We start from the raw sequence: 25863 nt of genomic DNA on the forward strand, positions 1-25863 counted from the left end.
GGTTCAGATTCTGGCTCAGTACACTGCGAGGGCAATGTAGTGATCTGTGTCAATGGAACAGCATAATCTAGCTGTGGCTGTGCATCTGTGCACTCCATGTCCGATTCATCTTGTAATGGGCTTTTAACAATTTCCCTCTCTAACCCAGGCACGGTATGTGTAAAGAGCTCCAAGGAGTAAACTGTAGTTTCGCCTGCCGCATCCTTCACTTTTGGTTTGGGTGAAGGACACAAGGAAGCAACTTGTTCCTGATCGGGAGCAACCACTGATGACTCTCTGCTTTTCGATTTTGAACCTTCTGAAGAGGAGGCGAAAGAGCTAGAGGCTGAGTCAGCAAGGAAAGCCAAAACTTTTTCCTGCTGCTCCGGCTTTAAAACCTGTTTTCCTACTCCCAGATTAAGGGAGCCTTTGAGGCCTTGTGTAGCCAAACGATGACGCTGACTCAACACTTTGAGCCTTTGGTGCTATTTTGCTTTTCCCACTACCACCAGATGCTCCACAACCACCAACACCACCATCAGTACCAGCTGGCAACGCCCGCCCACGGCCTCTTCCACCAGACTTCCTCATTTTTTGAAAAATCTAACCAAAATAACAACCATTATATGGTACTGTGAAACAAGGTAGAAGGTGTATACAAACTTGTGTAGAATTTTAATCTCCCATTTTTTGGGGGGGGAGACTACAGGCGTAGTGTATTATGCAGTGCCCCAGAGATCTGGTCGTTGCAGTATGACACTCTGCCACTAAGGGGAGTGATGGTACGTGTGATGGCACTGAAGGAATTCTACTGACCAGGTATCACCAGCAAACATTACACTTGACACTCCGGCCACTAGGGGGAGCAAAGGGCTTTATTTATTGGGCCATTCCTCACACTGGTAAAACTAGGGGTTGGATAGGAAGTTAGTCAGAAGCTGACTGGGTTGGAGGGAGAAGACACAGGGGGGTCCCTGTCAGGCGTGGGAACCTGGCAGGCACCTAGCGACCAGAATAGAACGTTACGGAACCGCGCCTGCACACCCCGCGGCGGTATCCTAAGGAAGAGACATGAAGCGAAGGATATTGTGAGACAGTGAGAAACGAGATCAAGCACAAAGGAGAGCCAGTAGGAGTCGTGCCGTGAGACCGAGGCAACATCCTACTGAGGCGCGTAGCCGGTGGCCGGAACACCGAGGGAGTAACTGACTCTACGCCTTACTTCAAACTCCGCAGGACAGTTAATTATAGGTTGGCTGTCTCACCTAAACACCTACGAAGACATAAGGGGCAACAGTGGGAGAGGGGCGTCTCTAGGGTCCCAGAAGACCTCCAGGCCTTTCCGTCATACGGGTGCATCCTAGCCATAATATACCTGGGGGACGTTGAACTAGAAACATCTGGAACACATTAGAAAGAACGAATGAACGAGAACAGAAGTTGTGAGGACTATTCCGAATGCTCAGCATGGTAGCACTACAACACACAGGCGCTATTGGTAGGCAACGATTTCCACCTGCAAAGGTAATTCTGGAAGTGCCCATCGGACCAGCCGGTCTCAGATAGCCCTGTTAAACGTGCTCTGGATTGCGGATCCTGAAGTCTTCAGTAAAGAGGTAAAGAGACTGCAACCCTGTGTCCTCGTTATTGACTGCACCTCACACCATCACCATCCACCTTACTGGGAAGCCCTGGGGACACACTTCACCTGTGGGAAGGTATACCATCCAGCTGCCATTCCATCACCCCAGCGGACCCCACAGCAGCGTCGGTCACCCTGACCGAACACCACAGGTGGCGTCACGAATCCCTGATAGACTGTATTTCCTTTATTGGACGCCCCTTAGCAGGGTCACGGACCGGGTCTAGCCACCATGACAGCCTCAGAACTGAACCAGAGAGGCCCGGTACCGAGAACTCGTGGCCCTGTGTCTGGGGGCGCTGCAACTACACTACACAATGTAAGTGGCAGAATGTGGCTGGAAGATGTACGACAAACTAACAGAACTGTGACGTAGATCCACTTAGTGCCAATTTAAATCTCCTTTTTTTGGGGGGGAGACTGCAACAAAACTCAGGCCCAGTGTATTACACTACACAATGTAAGTGGCAGAACGTGGCTGGAAGATGTACGACAAACTAGCAGAACTGTGACGTTAATCCACTTAGTGCCAATTTAAATCTCCCTTTTATTTGGGGGAGCCTGCAACAAAACTCAGGCCCAGTGTATTACACTACACAATGTAAGTGGCAGAACGTGGCTGCAAGATGTACAACAAACTAACAGAACTGTGATGTAGTTCCATTTAGTGCCAACTTAAATCTCCCTTTTTTGGGGGGAGACTGCAACAAAACTCAGGCCCAGTGTATTACACTACACAATGTAAGTGCAGAACGTGGCTGGAAGATGTACGACAAACTAACAGAACTGTGACGTAGATCCACTTAGTGCCAATTTAAATCTCCCTTTTTTGGGGGGGAGACTACAACAAAACTCAGGCCCAGTGTATTACACTACACAATGTAAGTGGCAGAACGTGGCTGGAAGATGTACGACAAACTAACAGAACTGTGACGTTAATCCACTTAGTGCCAATTTAAATCTCCCTTTTATTTGCGGGAGACTGCAACAAAACTCAGGCCCAGTGTATTACACTACACAATGTAAGTGGCAGAACGTGGCTGGAAGATGTACGACAAACTAACAGAACTGTGACGTAGTTCCACTTAGTGCCAATTTAAATCTCCCTTTTTTGGGGGGGAGACTGCAACAAAACTCAGGCCCAGTGTATTACACTACACAATTTAAGTGGCAGAACGTGGCTGGAAGATATATAAAAAAATACAAGGACTGTATTACAATTTCAATCTCCCTACAATGATCTCAGGACAAGTATGGCAGCAATAAAAAGGACTGCTGCACACAAAAGTGTGGACAAACAAGAGAACTGTGCAGAAAGGAGCAACAGGATTTTTGCTTTTAAAAAAAGCAGTTTGTTTGCACAGCTGCGTAGTAACAGCAATGCAGCTATCAAGGAGCCTTACAGGGCAGCCTAATAAGCTACAGAGCTGATGCACAAAAAAATAAACTCCACTGTCCCTGCAAAGAAAAGGTGGTGTTGGACAGTGGATATCGCTACAGCACAAGCAGTTTCGGGGTTAATCTTCCCTCCCTAACTACATCCCTCCTTCTGATGCAGCTGCAGCAACCTCTACCTATGCTAAGATCGGCAGAAGTAAGATGGCGGTCGGCGTGCACGCCCCTTTATAGCCCCTGTGACACCGCAGAAAGCAAGCCAATCACTGTAATGCCCTTCTCTAAGATGGTGGGGACCGAGACATATGTCATCACGCTGCCCACACTCTGGGTCCTCCTTCATTGGATGAGAAATGGCGCTAAAAGTGTCATACGGAACGCAACTTTGGCGCCCTGATCGCCGACCTCATGGCCGATCCCACACTAGGATCGGTTCGGGTTTCACGAAACCCAACTTTGCCGAAAGTCGGTGACTTTTTTATTTGTCCGATCCGTTTCGCTCAACCCTAGTCATAAGCTGTGATCTCTGACATTCTCTCACTATTCAGATTCACCCTAAAAAAAGACTGCTGCATTCCCTGCCAAGACTTTTATACAGATTAGGATAGCCTTTTCTGATAGGCAGCAGTATGTGATGTAATGTGCTAGCTGCAAGGAACTAAAGAGAAGCCATCATAGACACAACTCATGTCATGTAAGCCTTCTTTGGCTGATGCAATCTTATCTGTTAGGCCGGTGTCACACTTGCAACTGCAATGCGAGTAACTTGTGTGAGTCTCTCGCCTCAATACCCGGCACTGCCACCGGCACTCGGTACCGGAGTGTGCGGCTGCATGTATTTCTATGCTCCAGTCCGAACCACCGTTGGCAGGCGAGAGACTCGCGGGAGTTTCTAGCATTGCAGTTGCAAGTGTGACACCGGCCTTATGTTTTTATACAATACTGATGACCAAATAGCTTAAAAAAATCATCAATATTGTGTAGTAATTATTGACTTAAAGTGCCAATATTGTCATACTTTGGACACCCTCGTGTTTACTTCTCTGTTATACGTAACATGACAGGCATTTTTCTGGCAACTACCAAAAATCAAATCATAAATTGCTTGAATTTGCTTAATGTCCTAATATTCAACAGCAATTCAATCCACATCTAATCAATTTACTCATCTTTAGAGACAGACAATAAAGGTCCCATTTCTAGAGATACAGATTAACAGGGGACACGACCATTGGTATCTTATTTTAATATTATATACTAAACTAAGAGAGTAAAATCAATTTATTCTTAACATTTTTTGTTTCATTCAGGGTAAGATGTCATATGACAAGTGCATTTATATAGTACTGGTTAAATAACATGGAGAGTAACTAAGAAAGTAACACCAAAAGCCTACAATTTTCCTTACAATACATATCACAACTTATACAGAAACTAGAGCTAGAGATTTCTATCCACCATTGATATTAAAGAGGTTGTCTTCTAATAGAACAACCCCTTCTCATTCTGAAAGTATGCCCTCATAAAATTAAAAACACCTATACTCACCTCACGTGCCTGCATTGTTTCAGCAGTGTCAGCACTAACGTTCCTAGGGCTCATGTGTGGTTATTACGACATGTAAGCCCAGTGCCAAATCATCACTGGCATCTCTCTCCCTTCCTTTGAACAAACAGGTGCTTCTCATAAAATCAGAATATCACCAAAAATGCATTTATTTCAGTTATTCAATACAAAAAGTGATACTCATATATTATATAGAGTCATTACAGAGTGATCTATTTCAAGCATTTATTTCTGTTAATGTTGATGATTATGCCTTGCAGCCAATGAAAACCCAAAAGTCATTGTCTCAGTAAATAAAAAAAAAAATCAACAAAAACACCTGCAAAGGCTTCCTATGCATTTAAAAAGGTCCATTAGTCTGTTTCAACAGGCTCCACAATCATGGAGAAGCCCACTGACTAAACAGATGTACAAAAGGCAATCATTGACACACTCCACAAGGAAAGTACATTTTGCATTAAATTTGGAAATCAAGGTCTCAGAGTCTGGAGAAAGAGTGGAGAGGGACACAATCCAAGCTGCTGGAGGTCTAGTGTCAAGATTCCACAATCAGTGATGGTTTGGGGAGCCATCTCATCTGCTGGTGTAGGTCCACTGTGTTTTTTCAAGACCAAAGTCAGCACAGTCGTCTACAAGGAAATTTTAGAGCACTTCATGCTTCCGTCTGCCAACAAGCTTTTTGGAGATGTAGATTTTATTCTCCAGCAGGAATTGGCACCTGTCCACACTGCTAAAAGTACCAATACCTGGTTAAAACTGTTGTATCACAGTGCTTGATTGGCCAGCAAATTCGCCTGACCTTAACCCCATAGAGAATCTATGGGGTATTGTCAAGAGGAAGATGAGAGACACCAGATCCAACAATGCAGATGAGTTGAAGGCTGCTATCAAATCAACCTGGGCTTCCATAACACCTCAGCAGTGCCACAGACTGATCATCTCCATGCCACACTGCATTGATATGAAAAGAGCCCTGGACAAATATTGAGTGCATTCACTGAACATACATTTCAGTAGGCTATTATTTCAGATTTTAAAATCATTTTTCAAGCCAGTGTTATAAATTATTCTCATGTACTGAGATAATGACTTTTGGGTTTTCATTGGCTGTAAGCCCTAATCATGAACATTAACAGAAATAAACACTTGAAATAGATCACTCTGCTTGTAATGACTCTATATAATGTATGAGTTTCACTTTTTGTTTTGAAGAACTGAAATAAATGCTGGGTCATGGGTTCAAATCCTACCAAGGTCAACATCTGAAAGGAGTTTGTATGTTCTCCCCGTGTTTGCGTGGGTTTCCTCCGGGCACTCCGGTTTCCTCCCACATTCCAAAAACATACAGATAGGGATTCTAGATTGTGAGCCCCATTGGGGACAGCGATGATAATGTGTGCAAACTGTAAAGCGCTGCGTAATATGTTAGCACTATATAAAATTATTCATATTATTATTAAGCACCTGTAGATGTGTGGAGCTCACCTGTGACGGTTGTATGCTCCGTTGTGGGAGTTCTGCTATCCTGGTGCAATTTTCTGTTGCTGTGGTGCTTAGCAGCTTCCTGGTGTGGTTTCCTTTTTGTCTGTCCCTTGTTCATCTCTTCCCGTGTGTTGTCATCTGTAGTGGCGAAGCTAGCTTCCATACCAGCCAGGGTACTAGCCAGGGTTCATAGAGGTGCTGGCTATCACAAATAGAGGAGACCCTTGGTGATCTTTTTTTGACATGGCTGTGATGGGGCAGAAAGTTCCCACACAGGAAAAGCCTTTCAACAAGCTTTGATCGGGCTGCTGAACCTGAACAGCAACATAGACTTCTGGGAGAAGTCCATGTACGGACCCCAAACTTTACCTTTCCGGGTTCTCCCATCTCTAGTACCGTAATCTCCTTTTACATACATCATAACTGTTTGACAAAATCTAATTACTAATTTGCAAGCAGAAATAAACAATAATAAAAATGTGAAACCATAAATTCTGTTATAAAATCTATTGGTAACAAAATACCTGGAATGTGCTATTACTATACCGTACTGTGTGTCCTTCAGACAGTGCTACAGAAATTCAATTGACCTATCCTTAACCTTTAGCATGACTGCTGATTTAAGTTATTGTGTACTTCAGGTTTTTGAAATAGCAGTTTTCCCATAGGAAGGATGACGATAGAAATTAAATAGAGGAACTAGAATGCACTTACAGATTCAATGTCACCAACAAAAGTCAGTAAGTAATTTCAATCGTGTCATCTGTCACAAATGCGTCGTGATTCTTCACCTATAGAGTGATTTAGACACTCTTTGTGAAAATAATGAAAGGTATTCATTTGTTGACTGGACAAGCATACACAATTATTTTAATTAAAGTAATATAAAAATAGTTCTCATTTTTAGCAACAGTACAAATAAGCTGTTGTTGAAAACAATTGAGGATTTTATAAGCAAACTTCATTAATCAGACTAACAAGATTCTCAATGATGGCAGTATGAACACATTATTAACCCCTTCATGTCATGGACTTTTTTTTTCATTCTCGTTTTTTCCTCTCCTCTTTTCCAAGAGCCAAAACGTGTTTTATTTTTCCATCAATGTAGTCATAAGAAAGCTTGTTTTTTTTTTTTTGCTTGCAGGACAAGTTGTTCTTTTGAATAACACAATTCATGTTATCATGTGATGCAAGGGAAAGTGGAAAAATTGTCAAAGTGCGTTGAAATTTAAAAAAAGTGAAATTTTACAATTGTTTTCATTTACCATGTTTACAATTACAGCAAAACTGATCTGGCAATATGATTCTCTAGGTCAGTTCGAATACGCAAATACCAAACATGCATAGGTTTTTTTTTTATTGAAGTGGTGAAAAAATTTTTTGGGAAATTCGTAAAAAATAAATAACCTTTCTTGTGTCACCATTTTTTTGAGACCCATAACTTTATTACATTTGCAGGGCTGTATGAGAGCTTATTTTTTTGCCTTGAGCTGATGATTTTATTAATTCCATTTTGGGGTTGATATGATGTTTTGATCACCTTTTATTGCATGTTATTGCAATGTTGCGGTGGCCAAATAAACATAATTCTGGCGTTTCAATACTTTTCTTTCATTACACTGTTTACCGATCAGATTTATTTCTGTTATATTTTGATAGATTGGACTTTTACAAATGCAGTGATGCCAAATATGTGTATTTTTTATTTTCTTATAGTTGTTTTATTTTTAATGTTGAAAAGGGGGGGGGAATTTGAAGTTTTGATTTTTTATTTTTTTAATCTTTTTTAAAACTTTTTTTTACTTTGTACTGTATTCAATAGACTCCTTAGAGGACTTGAAGTGCAATTGTCTAATGCTTGTCCTTTACATAGCAGTGCATAAGCACTGCTACATATAGAGAAAATACAATAAGATTTGGTTACTATAAAGGACTGGCTCAGGGCTTATTCCTTTCAAAGACTTTACAAAGGACCAGGGGAAAAAAGAAGAAGAATGGTGATTCCAGCAGCTAAATAGAAAAGGGTTTGTTACATTTAAAGCAACCAGACTGTAAAAGCCCTAACACAAGACGTAGTAATAGCTGTATTGGCTTTTAAAAAAGGGCTGGATGATTTCCTCAGTACATATAGCATTGTGGGTTCTAGATAATTTTGTCAAAAAACGTATAATTAGTGGAGAAAGTTTGAATTTGATGGACCTGAGCCTTTTCTCTACCTATGTAACTATATACAAATTATGATCTCGTATGAAAGCAAGATAAATACAACACATTCATGACAACTAATCTGCACCCCTCAATAACGTCATGGGTACACCAATGCACTCCCTGCCGGTGTGTGTGGAATTCCCCTATCAAAGATTGCAGCGGGATTTGACAGGTCGACATCCTCAGGTGGAGATCCACTCCACCCACGACTGTAAAAGGCACATGATGATTCCTTTTAATGGGTGTAGACAAATATACTGTAAATTATAATCATAAAAATGTATTATGGCTTACAAATGTGACCGTAACAAATATTGTCTTTCAGTTATTATTTTGATATGCTGTACATAAAATGATGTAGATAAAAAATAAAAAAAAACACGTTGAAAACCCTGCATCTTTGTCAAAGTCCATCTGTCATTCAGGGGCCCCTCTATATGACTCTAACTGAACCTTTATTTAAATACATTAAATGTATCACTTTTAATCTTAATTATTAGCATTAACAGTAGCCACTGGATTTTCAACAGTCAGATCCCACTTCTGTATTTCTGCAAAAAAAAAAAACACTTTAAAATTGAATAGTAACATTAAAATAAATAAAAGTAGTTTGATACATTCTTTACACTCTGGCGATTTCTGCTTTTTCTTTTTTTGTTGTTTCCTATAGTGATGAGTGAATAATGAAATATTCAGATTCAGGAAAATTGGCGTGAATAATTTCTAATATCAGTGTATTTGTACCGAACAATGAATCCAATGCAAGTCAATTGGAAAGCTGAATATTTTTTCTGCTGGACCCAACAAACAGGTCTGGGCGCCTGAGAAAAAAGCTGAAATGAATGGGAAAGAGCTAAAACTAAATGGTAACAGCATGGAGAAGATGCTTCAATGCTTTTCTAACTCACATATGGCATCATATGGAAGTAGTGATGTCAGACTATTGTGCCGGTTTTACGGATTTATAAAAAGACCTACCAAGCCAAACCTACATGTTTTTTAATGCTAAGAAACATTTTTTCCTTCATAGATACATGTATATAACCAAAATAAAAAAAAATATAAAAAAATGATACCTCCCCTTTAGCATACAATAGACTTACCTTGATTAAGACCTCACGATCGAAACGCGTTGGTCGCTAGCCATCCTGGGCTGCCAAGTGTATCAAATACAAGTCCTTTTAATGTTTCTACAATAAGTTTTATTTCATACCACACTGGAGAACTTTTAACCCCTTCATGACCCAGCCTATTTTGACCTTAAAGACCTTGCCGTTTTTTGCAATTCTGACCAGTGTCCCTTTATGAGGTAATAACTCAGGAACGCTTCAACGGATCCTAGCGGTTCTGAGATTGTTTTTTCGTGACATATTGGGCTTCATGTTAGTGGTAAATTTAGGTCAATAAATTATGCGTTTATTTGTGATAAAAACGGAAATTTGGCAAAAATTTTGAAAATTTCGCAATTTTCACATTTTGAATTTTTATTCTGTGAAACCAGAGAGTTATGTGACACAAAATAGTTAATAAATAACATTTCCCACATGTTTACTTTACATCTGCGCAATTTTGGAAACAAAATTTTTTTTTGCTAGGAAGTTATAAGGGTTAAAATTTGACCAGCGATTTCTCATTTTTACAACGAAATTTACAAAACCATTTTTTTTAGGGACCACCTCACATTTGAAGTCAGTTTGAGGGGTCTATATGGCTGAAATACCCAAAAGTGACACCATTCTAAAAACTGCACCCCTCAAGGTACTCAAAACCACATTCAAGAAGTTTATTAACCCTTCAGGTGCTTCACAGCAGCAGAAGCAACATGGAAGGAAAAAATGAACATTTAACTTTTTAGTCACAAAAATTATCTTTTAGCAACAATTTTTTTATTTTCCCAATGGTAAAAGGAGAAACTGAACCACGTAAGTTGTTGACCAATTTGTCCTGAGTACGATGGTACCTCATATGTGGGGGTAAACCACTGTTTGGGCACACGGCAGGGCTTGGAAGGGAAGGAGCGCCATTTGACTTTTTGAATCAAAAATTGGCTCCACTCTTTAGCGGACACCATGTCACGTTTGGAGAGCCCCCGTGTGCCTAAAAATTGGAGCTCCCCCACAAGTGACCCCATTTTGGAAACTAGACGCCCCAGGGAACTTATCTAGATGCATAGTGAGCACTTTGAACCCCCAGGTGCTTCACAAATTGATCTGTAAAAATGAAAAAGTACTTTTTTTTCACAAAAAAATTCTTTTAGCCTCAATTTTTTCATTTTCACATGGGCAACAGGATAAAATGGATCCTAAAATTTGTTGGGCAATTTCTCCTGAGTACACTTATACCTCATATGTGGGGGTAAACCACAGTTTGGGCACATAGTAAGGCTCGGAAAGGAAGGAGCGCCATTTGACATTTTGAATGAAAAATTATCTCCATCGTTAGCGGACATCATGTCGCGTTTGGAAAGCTCCTGTGTGCCTAAACATTGGCGCTCCCCCACAAGTGACCCCATTTTGGAAACTAGACCCCCCAAGGAACTTATTTAGATGCCTAGTGAGCACTTTAAACCCTCAGGTGTTTCACAAATTGATCAGTAAAAATGAAAAAGTACTTTTTTTTCACAAAAAAAATTTTTTTGCCTCAATTTTTTCATTTTCACATGGGCAATAAGATAAAATGGATCATAAAATTTGTTGGGCAATTTCTCCCGAGTATGCTGATACCTCATATGTGGGGGTAAACCACTGTTTGGGCACTCGGCAGGGCTCGGAAGGGAAGGCGCGCCATTTGACTTTTTGAATGGAAAATTAGCTCCAATTGTTAGCGGACACCATGTCGCGTTTGGAGAGCCCCTGTGTGCCTAAACATTGGAGCTCCCCCACAAGTGACCCCATTTTGGAAACTAGACCCCCCAAGGAACTTATCTAGATGCATATTGAGCACTTTAAACCCCCAGGTGCTTCACAGAAGTTTATAACGCAGAGCCATGAAAATAAAAAATAATTTTTCTTTCCTCAAAAATGATTTTCTAGCCTGGAATTTCCTATTTTGCCAAGGGTAATAGGAGAAATTGGACCCCAAATGTTTTTGTCCAGTTTGTCCTGAGTACGCTGATACCCCATATGTGGGGGTAAACCACTGTTTGGGCGCACGGCAGGGCTCGGAAGGGAAGGCACGCCATTTGGCTTTTTAAATGGAAAATTAGCTCCAATCATTAGCGGACACCATGTCACGTTTGGAGAGCCCCTGTGTGTCTAAACATTGGAGATCCCCCAGAAATGACCCCATTTTGGAAACTAGTCCACCAAAGGAACTAATCTAGATGTGTGGTGAGGACTTTGAACCCCCAAGTGCTTCACAGAAGTTTATAACGCAGAGCCATGAAAATAAAAAAAATATATATTTTCTCAAAAATGATCTTTTAGCCTGCAATTTTTTATTTTCCCAAGGGTATCAGGAGAAATTTGACCCCAAAAGTTGTTGTCCAGTTTCTCCTCAGTACGCTGATACCCCATATGTGGGGGTAAACCACTGTTTGGGCACATGCCGGGGCTCGGAAGGGAAGTAGTGATGTTTTGAAATGCAGACTTTGAAGGAATGCTCTGTGGGCGTCACGTTGCGTTTGCAGAGCCCCTGATGTGGCTTAACAGTAGAAACCCCCCACAAGTGACCCCATTTTGGAAACTAGACCCCGAAAGGAACTTATCTAGATGTGTGGTGAGCACTTTGAACCCCCAAGTGCTTCACAGAAGTTTATAATGCAGAGCCGTGAAAATAATAAATACGTTTTCTTTCCTCAAAAATAATTATTTAGCCCAGAATTTTTTAATTTTCCCAAGGGTAACAGGAGAAATTTGACCCCAATATTTGTTGTCCAGTTTCTCCTGAGTACGGTGATACCCCATATGTGGGGGTAAACTACTGTTTGGGCACATGCCGGGGCTCGGAATTGAAGTAGTGACGTTTTGAAATGCAGACTTTGATGGAATGCTCTGCGGGCGTCACGTTGCGTTTGCAGAGCCCCTCATGTGGCTAAACAGTAGAAACCCCCCACAAGTGACCCCATTTTGGAAACTAGACCCCGAAAAGAACTTCTCTAGATGTGTGGTGAGCACTTTGAACCCCCAAGTGCTTCATAGAAGTTTATAATGCAGAGCCGTGAAAGTAATAAATACGTTTTCTTTCCTCAAAAATAATTATTTAGCCCAGAATTTTTTATTTTCCCAAGGGTTACAGGAGAAATTGGACCCCAAATGTTGTTGATCAGTTTCTCCTGAGTACGCTGATACCCCATGCGTGGAGGTAAACCACTGTTTGGGCACACGTCGGGGCTCAGAAGGGAAGTAGTGACTTTTGAAATGCAGACTTTGATGGAATGGTCTGCGGGCGTCATGTTGCGTTTGCAGAGCCCCTAGTGTGCCTAAACAGAAGAAACCCCCCACAAGTGACCCCATTTTAGAAACTAGACCCCCCAAGGAACTTATCTAGATATGTGGTGAGCACTTTGATCCCCCAAGTGCTTCACAGACGTTTACAACGCAGAGCATTTTTTTATTTTCACAAGGGTAACAGGAGAAATTGGACCCCAGTAATTGTTGCGCAGTTAATCCTGAGTATGCTGGTACCCCATATGTGGGGGTAAACCACTGTTTGGGCACACGTCAGGGCTCGGAATTGAGGGAGCACCATTTGACTTTTTGAATACGAGATTGGCTGGAATCAATGGTGGCGCCATGTTGCGTTTGGAGACCCCTGATGTGCCTAAACAGTGGAAACCCCTCAATTCTACCTCCAACACTAACCCCCCCACACCCCTAACCCTAATCCCAACTGTAGCCATAACCCCAACACACCTATGGGCTATGTGCCCACGTTGCGGATTCGTGTGAGATTTTTCAGCATCATTTTTGAAAAATCGGCGGGTAAAAGGCACTGCGTTTTACCTGCGGATTTTCCGCGGATTTCCAGTGTTTTTTGTGCGGATTTCACCTGCGGATTCCTATTGAGGAACAGGTGTAAAACGCAGCGGAATCCGCACAAAGAATTGACATGCTGAGGAAAATACATGGGCACAGCGGATTTGGTTTCCATATGTTTACATGGTACTGTAAACCTGATGGAACTCTGCTGCGGATCCGCAGCCAAATCCGCAACGTGTGCACACTGCACGGAAACGCAGCGGTTTACATTCCGCAGCATGTCACTTCTTTGTGCGGATTCCGCAGCGGTTTTACAACTGCTCAAATAGAAAATCCCAGTTGTAAAACCGCAGTGAAATGCGCAGAAAAAACACGGTAAATCCGCCATAAATCCGCAGCGGTTTAGCACTGCGGATTTATCAAATCCATGTCAGGAACATGTACAAGCCTCATTTTACTCCAGCCTCCTCAAGGGAAAGAGACAGGAGTGCCATTGACCAATCTGCACAAGGCTATGCACTTGTTCTAGAAACTACCCAACCAGGCAGAATGTATCTTTTGCATGGTTTTGAACAACAATGGAGTAATTACAGGATATGTCCGAGAGACTGTCGGAGTCTGTGGAGTGTATTACTCAGGTGACAGGCAGTGCTACAGAGCTCAGGTAAAGGCCTTAGCATGGCAATGACTGTTTCATTATGTGTAAGGCTGCTGCCAGAATTGGTCTGTGCAGCATATTAACCCAGTCTCTAAGATGTGCTTAAAATATACAGAAACTGGGCAATACACCACTAACCTTTTTTTGGATGAAAAATTTATGGGAAGCGAAAGTTTAATAAGCAGACTCGTTTAGGAGCCTGAAAAAGCCAGTAATGGTCTGTGTCCAACACCGGACAATGTAAAGTGCTAGCGAAAACAAATTGAAAGAGACCATAATAGGGAACTCACAATACATTTTACAGTTATTACAATATGTAGAGATAGAGAGTACAAGTTTCACCATTGCACAATGTGCCAAATTTTCCATAAAATACTCAAGGGGTCTGTATCATACAAACTAAAAGAGACCGTGGTGGGGACCTCAGAATACAGTTTGCAGTTATTACAATAGGTAGATATAGGAACTAATAGTTTCACCATTGCACAATGTACAAAGGTTTCCAAAAATTAAAAAAAACATTACCCATGTGGGGTATACATATATCACCTCTAAGTAGTTGTTGCAGAAGCAGAAGGAGTAGGACGTGATTTCCTAAACAAAATGGATTTGGATGTTAAGACATGGACGTTAAGACAACTTCCCAAAAAAATATTTGGGCTGCATATATGTTATGTTGCTGTCATCCGTAGGGCTTACAAAGTCAGAGGAAATCCAGCCCTTGTTAAGTTTTAGAAGAGTCAGCCTGTCTGCTTTTTCCATTGACAGGCGTGTGCACCTATCCGTTATGATTGCATCTGACAAAGTAAAAACCTGCTTAAACACCACACTTGCAGAAGTGCATGGCACCACTTCCAAGGCATACAAGGAGAGGTCGGACCCAGTGTGCATCTTGGACAACCAATAGTTAAAGGGCCCTGAAGAGTCAGGAAGGACACTGGTACAGTCACTTAAGTATTCCTTCACCATCTTGGTCAACTTTTCCCTGCTCATCATAGTTATAGCCACAGATAGCCCTTGCTGATGTGTCAGTTTCATGAAAATGGCCCAGTTGATGGACATTTCCACCCCAAGTTGCCCTGGTGTGCGTGGCCCTCCCCTGTAATCCTTGAGGGTGAAAAGAGCCGGTTCATCTGCCAGCAGCATTTTCTGAGGATAATCTTTTCAGCAAGTCTTCCGTAACCACCCTCTGGCATGCATACACTGAAAATGTCATGTCTGCCTCTGACAAGAGAGAAGCAAGTTTCTCCTTTTACCGTGAGTCAAGAAAGGTACCCAGCCAGTGTTTCATGATGGACTAAATGTGATTCATGAGAGAGTCTTGGAAATTGTATTTTGGCATGAACTGTGCCATGTGTGGCTGACTACAAAGAGTCAAACGTTCAGTGTCCCCACGAAAACAAACCATCCTCTCTTCCTCATGATGCATCACCTCCTCCTCCTTTTTAGGCCATTCATGCTGGACAGGCATGACTCTGGAATTGGGAGTCCCCTCTGTAGTACAAACCAAAAACTCTTTTTCATCTTCCTCCTGTTCCTCTTCATCACCCAATGTTGCCTGAATATATTGTGTGAGGCTGGGCTGTGTGACATCAGCCACTTTAAAATGTTGCTCCATAGCCACCTGCTCGGTATTCAAAGCTTCCTCTTTGAGATTCTGCAGCAAATGTTTTAATAGAGCAGCGCGATGGTTACGCAGATAATTGCGTCATCAGCGCTCACCATCTTGGTGCAGTACTCAATGTTTTGATGAACCTCACATATGTCAGCGATCCATACCCACTCAGCAGTTATGAATGGGGGCTGAGTGTTACTCTGATGGGCATTGAGAAGCTGTAATTCAGACAATGCCCTCTGCTGCCCACTAAGCCTTGCCAACATATGAAAGTTCGAATTCCAGAGTGTGGGCAGGTCAAAATTCAGTCGGTGATGGGGCAAATTTAAGCATTGGTGCAGTGAAGACAGACCGGCAAAAGCCTGATATGACTTTCAGAAATGGGTGCTGACAAGACATACCTTGGCAAGTAGGTCTGTGCAACCAAGTTCAGCGTGTGAGCCATGCATGGAACGTGTAATAGCTTGCTGAGCTTTGAAGCCGCCACCAAGTGATGCCCATTATCACACACAACCAGACCTGGTTGGAGGTTCAGTTGGAAGAGACACTGATTGGTCTGGCCTTTCATGTCTTTCAACAGCTCTTCTGTGTTGTGAGCTTTATCACTTAAACAGATGAGCCTTAGAAAAACATGCCGCTGCTTCACCAATGCAGTGCTGCAGACTTCCCAGGTGGGAATGATGGAGGGGGTGGTGCCACTGAGAATGAGGAGGAGGAGGAGAGACAGGAACTGGAATATGAGGAGACTGAAACCATGATGGAATTTGGATCCGCTATTCTTGGTGTGAGTAGGATGTGTAATGTCCCACCCTATGACTCTGTCACAAACTCCACCAGCATCACCCAGTGTGACATCAGGGAAATGTAGCATCTCTGTTCATAAGAGCTTGTCCATGTGCCTGCAACTGAATTGGCCAGAGCACAGCTGATATTGTGTAGCACATGCTTATATAATGCGATCATGGCACACCGGGAAAAATAGTGGCAGCTGGGAATTGAGTACTGTGGGGCTGCCACCATCAAGAGGTCATGGAAAGACTCAGTTCCCACAAGCCAAAATGGAAGCATTTCCAATCTGGGAGTTTAGAGTTTTTTGGATATTTATGCTTAGTGTGAAACATCTGTGGCAAGGACAACTGAACACTGAGCTAGGACAATGAACTGGACATGGTTGCTGACTGTTGTGTCTGTGCAATTGCAGGTTGTGGGAAGGAGGCATTAGTGCATTAGTGCCTGCTTCCTGGACAGCAGATTGGGAAGGCAGTAGCACAGGGGAAGGGGCAGTGGATTCACCCTCAGACACAGATTTTATACACAGGCGTACCACCCACCTACTGGGGTTCTTGGTTTTCATGTGCTTCTGCATGCTGGTGATGCTCAGGTTGGCAGTGTTATTGCCTCTTCTCAGCTTGGTATGGCATATGCTGTAAATTACAGTTGTGTTCTCTGAAGGACTTTCTGAAAAAAACGCCATACAGGGGAACAACGCACCCTTGGCCTGTTATCAAGCCGTGGGGGGGCTCTGTCGAACAGTAGACCAATTTCTCCCTCTGGTCAAATAACTACCTCTTCTTGCCTGTTTTCATACTATGGATCCATCCCTCTCTGCATTGCTTGCTTAGTGTGCCACCATGCCAGGTTGGATCAGTGACCTCATCATTGATCACTTAATCTTCTAATCATCAATTTGATCCTCCTTCTGAGTTGCGATTTTAGACTAACCTGATGGCAACTGTGTGTCATGACTATCCTCCACCTCTTCAGACATTAATTGACATTCCCCAAAGTGGCTTTCTCCTGGCCGTGGGTGCTCAAATGTTTGGGTATCACTGCACTGCAAAAATTCCAAGTGCTCAAATGCAAAAAACATACAAAATGGTTTGGCAAAATTAAAGACAAATATAATGCCAACATTTAAGAAGAATCTTGTATAATATAGTATGTATATAGTTATGGCATTTAACAATTGAAACAAAAGGCAGAAGTGCCCAATGTTCAACATGAATGAAGTAGACAATCAAAAGGTACTGAAAGATAGTACAAGCTATACTCAGAGCAATAACAGCAAATGTAGACTCCTGGATGAGTGACATTCACCCCAACCTGTGTTTTGATGACAAGCTTCGTCAGGGGGTGGCATCATCAGGGAATTCATAGGTTTAAAAAGTTGCACCAGCTAGTAGAAAAATGGTTGTGTATATAAAAGCGACCAGTCGCATAAGAGGGTTCGTGGTATGAGACATGACATGTCTGAGCAAAAAATGGGAAAAAGTGCATGTGCATCCACAAACAATGTTGAAAGGGGCATGGAGTGATGCATGATGCATTGAGTCCCCCTGGAGAATCCATGGCAATCATGTCATGTGACCTGCAGTACAGGAATCACATGGGGACCGTATGACTTGACATCACAGGGCACATTTAGATACAGCCGCCAAGGAAGTTGCTGGAGTAGGAATATGTATGTGTGTTGCCAATTACCCTAAACACCGAGTCTGCAAACTGAGATTCTGATTTGTCTTTTAGCCTACATCATATATTGCAAGACTTGTTAAAGGCTTGCTTGTAATTTGCAACAGGTGGTGCTATAGAGTTCAAGTTTTCCTCTCTAAAGAGGCAATTAACATGTTAAATTTCCCAGTGGAGAATTGCACAGTGAATAAGCCTCCTTACCTTGACATGCAGAGCTGGTTTGTCAGTCTCCACCCAGAGAAACATTACCCTTTGAAGAATATATCATAACACAAGATAATATATAACAAGTCTGTAATAATGTAATTCTCTTAAAATGAAATTATGAAAATAAAAAACAAAAGTGACAAATGAAAAAGTGTGTGAACATGATTAAAAATGAAAAATAATGATAAATATAAAATATAAGAATGAATATATTGGGCAAGAAAATAACGTGTAGTACAATAATGACATAGCACATATTAAGGTGTAACAATAGTATATAAACGTGAATAATAAGGAACACCACAATTAATGATGGTAAAGTTTCATATACAGGGATTGAGGGGAGGGGTAATGGAGGGGTGATGTTTTTTGATGATGCTTTGAGAATCCATGCTTCGTGAATTGAAGTATCATCAGGTACAAATGTTTCAGGGGCTAGGCTAGTGCCTGCGCTAATTGTGGACTGTACGATGTGCACATTGACAGTGCACTCTGTCGCTAGCTCTGATCAGCAGTAACGAGCTAGCAACAGAGCATGTTGTCACAATAGCCAGCATGCAAAGATCAGTGCCAATCCGCAGTTAACCTCGCTGGTCTCTGCATGCTCAGGAGTATTCCAACAATTGGCTCTGTTGTTAGCTCACTACTGCCGATTTAAGCCAGAAACAGAGTGCAAATTGCATAGTGTCCATCACACAGGGACTAGCTAAACCATTGAAATGAACGTCACTGATAACGCTTCATAGATGGTCTTCCTTAGCGATAGATGCTGCATACACCAAGCGCTGCCATGACTATGGCTACATATACGGCCCCCCTATAACCTCTGGAAGTTCTGATGAAAGTTTGTTTTCAAGACAGAAAACGTTCAACTTTTGATTGCAACAATAAAAAGAGACTTTATTTTACCATTCACCATTCTTATAATGCTATGGCACTAAATAGATAGAGATTTAGAGGAAATAAATTCGGACTTTTGACCACCCCTTTAAGGATTCAAAGATGTTAATCTGGTTGTTACAATTAAAAAACTTATCTGAAACTAAGAAACTTAAAAATACCCCAATGAAATGTCACCTCTGAAATAAGCCAACCAAACTGTAATGTATGTTTTTCATCAACTTAAAGTCATAAGACAGGCATTATGGGAATAAAGCCAGATACTTTATATTAAGTTACAAAGAAATTAACTAGACTGGTTTGTTCTTGTGTGATGTTCTGATCTATTAAATGCAATTTAATTCTTTAATAGACAGTTTATTTAATTTACTTGCTTGTAATTATTTTACAAATAGATGTTAATTAATCCAGACACACATTTAAACTGATACAATTGGATTATAATGACTCTAGCAGTTCATACTTTAAACCTGAGTTATTTCTGAACTTTGCATTATATGCAGAATATTTTTCCTGTGTTCTATTCTCTGTAGGTCAGCAACTACGTTTAAAGGGTGCATTCATTTTGGACACTACTTTACATTTTTTATTTTAGGTATAATCCACATAAAACAATAAACAAAATTAAACATTTTTATTACCCAGCAATAAGGAAAAATAGCTAAAAGGCCTCATCGATAGGATAAAAAACAGTATTAACATGTTAAAGTACTTTCATTTGGTTGAAAATTTAGGAAAAAATTCAAAATGCCATATAGCACATTACCTAAGTTATTATTCCACTTATTTAGCTTCCTTAGTTTATATGCCATCCAGTCCAAAAGTGTGGATTTTTTTATTTTATTTGAATTCGCCAAATGTTTCCCGAAAGTTAGATTTGCAGCAAATAAATTTGTGCTTATCTCAAAACTGGAAGTCTTGTAATTGCTCTACAAATTCACATGGGGAAAAGGAAATAGAGTAAACTCCTCTGTTCATTGGAGCGTCCACAATATAGATAATAGAAAGAGAAAAAGAGGACTCCAATGACCATAAGAGCTTACACATTACAGAAGAGCAAGACTTACACAGTGACAGTAAAAATGACTTGCAGTACCTTACAAGCAGGGAACAGTTGGGATCCACTGATCTCAGGTGGATCACAGTATTGTAGTCCGTATATTATAATCACAGTACCCTAACTGCAGGGCATTACGGTGAAGCCAATGCAGTAATGAGAAATGATATTTAGCCCACTGTGATACTACAGCAATGTGAGAAATGGTGCCAGGCAAGGTATTTTATTTGGCAAACTGGGAGTATAATCTCACAATGTTTAAATCTGGGTGGAACCTCAGCTTTCAGGAAATTTGACTGGAACCTGATCTTCCGCAGATTGATTGGCCAATCTCTAACATCCAGTTGACTTATTAACTGGCAGCACTTCTTACTGTTTTCTCATGAGCATTGACATGTGCAGCGCTCTTTGAGCTTACCAGCTATATGTGCTATTAAATTCCCTTCCCCTCTCTCCCACTGTGAGCTGTGTACATTTGTACTGGTGATTTCCTGTAAGAAACAAGAGGAAAAAAAAAGGAGAAGAATGCATGTGGAGAGTGAGCTAGAAAACATTACAGAAAAATCTGGGAATAGGAGAGAAAGAGAGCAATGCACTGCATATATTGAAGGAGCTATTGGGGTTTTAACACCTTTACCCCCAAGGGTGGTTTGCACGTTAATGACCGGGCCAATTTTTACAATTCTGACCACTGTCCCTTTATGAGGTTATAACTCTGAAACGCTTCAACAGATCCCAGTGATTCTGACATTGCTTTCTCGTGACATATTGTACTTTATGACAATGGTAAAAATTATTTGATAGTACCTGCGTTTATTTGTGAAAAAATGGAAATTTGGCGAAAATAATGAAAATTTCGCAATTTTCCAACTTTGAATTTTTATGCAATTAAATCACAGAGATATGTCACACAAAATACATAATAAGTAACATTTCCCACATGTCTAATTTACATCAGCACAATCTTGGAACCAAAATTTTTTTTTGTTAGGGAGTTATAAGGGTGAAAAGTTGACCAGCAATTTCTCATTTCTACAACACCATTTTTTTTTTAGGGACCACATCTCATTTGAAGTCATTTTGAGGGGTCTATATGATAGAAAATACCCAAGTGTGACACCATTCTAAAAACTACACCCCTCAAGGTGCTCAAAACCATATTCAAGAAGTTTATTAACCCTTCTGGTGCTTCACAGGAATTTTTTGAATGTTTAAATAAAAATGAACATTTAACTTTTTTTCACAAAAAATTTAATTCAGCTCCAATTTGTTTTATTTTACCAAGGGTAACAGGAGAAAATAGACCCCAAACATTGTTGTACAATTTGTCCTGAGTACGTCAATACCCCACATGTGGGGGTAAATCACTGTTTGGGCGCATGGCAGAGCTCGGAAGCGAAGGAGCGCCATTTGACTTTTCAATGCAAAATTGACTGGAATTGAGATGGGATGCCATGTTTCGTTTGGAGAGCCCCTGATGTGCCTAAACATTGAAACCCCCCACAAGTGACATCATTTTGGAAAGTAGACCCCCTAAGGAACTTATATAGAGGTGTGGTGAGCACTTTGACCCACCAAGTGGTTTACAGAAGTTTATAATGTAGAACCGTAAAAATAAAAAATCATATTTTTTCACAAAAATTATCTTTTCGCCCCCAATTTTTTATTTTCCCATGGGTAAGAGAAGAAATTGGACTGCAAAAGTTGTTGTACAATTTGTCCTGAGTACGCAGATACCCCATATGTGGGGGTAAACCACTGTTTGGGTGGATGGGAGAGTTCGGAAGGGAAGGAGCGCCGTTTGACTTTTCAATGCAAAATTGACAGGAATTGAGATGGGACGCCATGTTGCGTTTGGAGAGCCACTGATGTGCCTAAACATTGAAACCCCCCACAAGTGACACCATTTTGGAAAGTAGACCCCCTAAGGAACTTATCTAGAGGTGTGGTGAGCACTTTGACCCATCAAGTGCTTCACAGAAGTTTATAATGCAGAACCGTAAAAATAAAAAATCATATTTTTTCACAAAAATTATTTTTCGCCCCCAATTTTTTATTTTCCCAAGGCTAAGAGAAGAAATTGGACACCAAAAGTTGTTGTACAATTTGTCCTGAGTACGCTGATACCCCATATGTGGGGGTAAACCACTGTTTGGGCGGATGGGAGAGCTCGGAAAGAAAGGAGCACCGTTTGACTTTTCAATGCAAAATTGACTGGAATTGAGATGGGACGCCATTTTGCGTTTGGAGAGCCTCTGATTTGCCTAAACATTGAAACCCCCCACAAGTGACACCATTTTGGAAAGTAGACCGGAACTTATCTAGATGTGTGGTGAGCACTTTGACCCGCCAAGTGCTTCACAAAAGTTTATAATGCAGAGCCGTAAAAATAAAAAAAATAAACTTTTCCCACAAAAATTATTTTTTTAGCCCCCAGTTTTGTATTTTCCCGAGGGTAACAGGACAAATTGGGCACCAATTTTTGTGGTACAATTTCTCCTGAGTGCGATGATACACCATATGTGGGGGGAACCACTGTTTGGGCGCATTGGAGGGCTCGGAAGGGAAGGAGTGCCATTTGAATGCAGACTTAGATGGAATGGTCTGCAGGTGTCACATTGCGTTTGCAGAGCCCCTAATGTACCTAAACAGTAGAAACCCCCCACAAGTGACACCATTTTGGAAAGTAGACCCCCTAAGGAACTTATCTAGATGTGTGGTGAGCATTTTGACCCACCAAGGGCTTCACAGAAGTTTATAATGGAGAGCCATAAAAATAAAACAAAAATTTTTTTCCACAAAAATTATTTTTTAGCCCCCAGTTTTGTATTTTCCCGAGGGTAACAGGAAAAATTGGACACCAAAATTTGTTGTCCAATTTGTCCTGAGTGCGCTGATACCCCATATGTGGGGGGGAACCACTGTTTGGGCGCATGGGAGGGCTCGGAAGGGAAGGAGCTCCATTTGGAATGCAGACTTAGATGGAATGGTCTGCAGGTGTCACATTGCATTTGCAGAGCCCCTATTGTACCTAACCAGTAGAAACCCCTCACAAGTGACACCATTTTGGAAACTAGACCCTCTAAGGAACTCATCTAGATGTGTTGTGAGAGCTTTGAACCCCCAAGTGTTTCACTACAGTTTGTAAAGCAGAGCCGTGAAAATTCAAAAAAAAATCTTTCCCCAAAAAATTATTTTTTAGCCCCCAGTTTCGTATTTTCCTGAGGGTAAGAGGAGAAATTCGACCCCAAAAGTTGTTGTCCAATTTGTCCTGAGTATGCTGATACCCCATATGTGGGGGGGAACCACCGTTTGGGCGCATGGGAGGGCTCGGAAGGGAAGGAGTGCCATTTGGAATGCAGACTTAGATGGAATGGTCTGCAGGCGTCACATTGCGTTTGCAGAACCCCTAATGTACCTAAACAGTAGAAACCCCCCACAAGTGACCCCATATTGGAAACTAGACCCCCCAGGGAACTTATCTAGATGTGTTGTGAGAACTTTGAACCCCCAAGTGATTCACTACAGTTTATAACGCAGAGCGGTGAAAATAAAAAATCTTTTTTTTCCCACAAAAATTATTTTTTAGCCCCCAGTTTTGTATTTTCCCAAGGGTAACAGGAGAAATTGGACCCCAAAAGTTGTTGTCCAATTGGTCCTAAGTACGCTGATACCCCATATGTTGTGGTAAACCCCTGTTTGGGCACACGGGAGAGCTCGGAAGGGAAGAAGCACTGTTTTACTTTTTCAATGCAGAATTGGCTGGAATTGAGATCGGACGCCATGTCGCGTTTGGAGAGCCCCTGATGTGCCTAAACAGTAGTGTTGAGTGATACCGTCCGATACTTGAAAGTATCGGTATCGGATAGTATTGGCCGATACCCGAAAAATATCGGATATCGCCGATACCGATATCCGATACCAATACAAGTCAATGGGACATCAAGTATCGGAATGTATCCTGATGGTTCCCAGGGTCTGAAGGAGAGGAAACTCTCCTTCAGGCCCTGGGATCCATAGTGAGGTGTAAAATAAAGAATTAAAATAAAAAATATTGATATGCTCACCTCTCCGGCGGCCCCTGGACATCACGCTGGTAACCGGCCGGCTTCTTTGTTTAAAATGAGCGCCTTTAGGACCTGCGAATGACGTCGCAGCTTCTGATTGGTCGCGTGCCGCTCATGTGACCGCCACGCGACCAATCAGAAGCCGCGACGTCATTCGCAGGTCCTCAATTCCTAGAATTAGGAGTTTAGTGAATGAGAATGACATCGCGGCTTCTGATTGGTCGCGTGGCGGTCACATGGGCAGCACGCGACCAATCAGAAGCCGCGACGTCATTCTCAGGTCCTAAAGGCGCTCATTTTAAACAAAGAAGCCGGCCGGTTACCAGCGTCATGTCCAGGGGCCGCAGGAGAGGTGAATATATCAATATTTTTTATTTTAATTCATTATTTTACACATCCTTATGGATCCGATACTGATACCCGATACCACAAAAGTATCGGATCTCGGTATCGGAATTCCGATACCGCAAGTATCGGCCGATACCCGATACTTGCGGTATCGGAATGCTCAACACTACTAAACAGTGGAAGCCCCCCAATTATAACTGAAACCCTAATCCAAACACACCCCTAACCCTAATTCCAACGGTAACCCTAACCACACCTCTAACCCTGACACACCCCTAACCCTAATCCCAACCCTATTCCCAACTGTAAATGTAATCTAAACCCTTACTGTAACTTTAGCCCCAACCCTAACCCTAACTTTAGCACCAACCCAAACTGTAGCCCTAACCCTAACCCTAGCCCTATACCTAGCCCTAACCCTAGCCCTAGCCCTAGCCCTAGCCCTAACCCTAACCCTAGCCCTAACCCTAACCCTAGCCCTAACCCTAGCCCTAATGGGAAAATGGAAATAAATACATTTTTTTAATTTTTCCCTAACTAAGGGGGTGATGAAGGGGGGTTTGATTTACTTTTATAGCGGGTTTTTTAGCGGATTTTTATGATTGGCAGCCGTCACACACTGAAAGACGCTTTTTATTGCAAAAAAAATTTTTTGCGTTACCACATTTTGAGAGCTATAATTTTTCCATATTTTGGTCCACAGAGTCATGTGAGGTCTTGTTTTTTGCGGGACGAGTTGACGTTTTTATTGGTAACATTTCCAGGCACGTGACATTTTTTGTTCGCTTTTTATTCCGATTTTTGTGAGGCAGAATGACCAAATCCAGCTATTCATGAATTTCTTTTGGGGGAGGCGTTTATACCATTCCGCGTTTGGTAAAATTGATAAAGCAGTTTTATTCTTCGGGTCAGTACAATTACAGCGACACCTCAATTATATCATTTTTTTATGTTTTGGCGCTTTTATATGATAAAAACTATTTTATAGAAAAAATAATTATTTTTGCATCGCTTTATTCTCAGGACTAAAACTTTTTTATTTTTTTGCTGATGACGTTTTCAGTGGTACCATGGTTATTTATATCTGTCTTTTTGATCGCGTGTTATTCCACTTTTTGTTCGGCGGTATGATAATAAAGCGTTGTTTTTTGCCTCGTTTTTTTTTTTTTTCTTACGGTGTTTAGTGAAGGGGTTAACTAGTGGGCCAGTTTTATAGGTTGGGCCGTTACGGGCGCGGCGATACTAAATATGTGTACTTTTATTGGTTTTTTTTTTATTTAGATAAAGAAATGTATTTATGGGAATAATATTTTTTTTCATTATTTAGGAATATTTTTTTTTTTTTTTT

This window comes from Ranitomeya imitator, chromosome 3, assembly GCF_032444005.1.
Source record: "Ranitomeya imitator isolate aRanImi1 chromosome 3, aRanImi1.pri, whole genome shotgun sequence".
Lineage (NCBI taxonomy): Eukaryota > Metazoa > Chordata > Amphibia > Anura > Dendrobatidae > Ranitomeya > Ranitomeya imitator.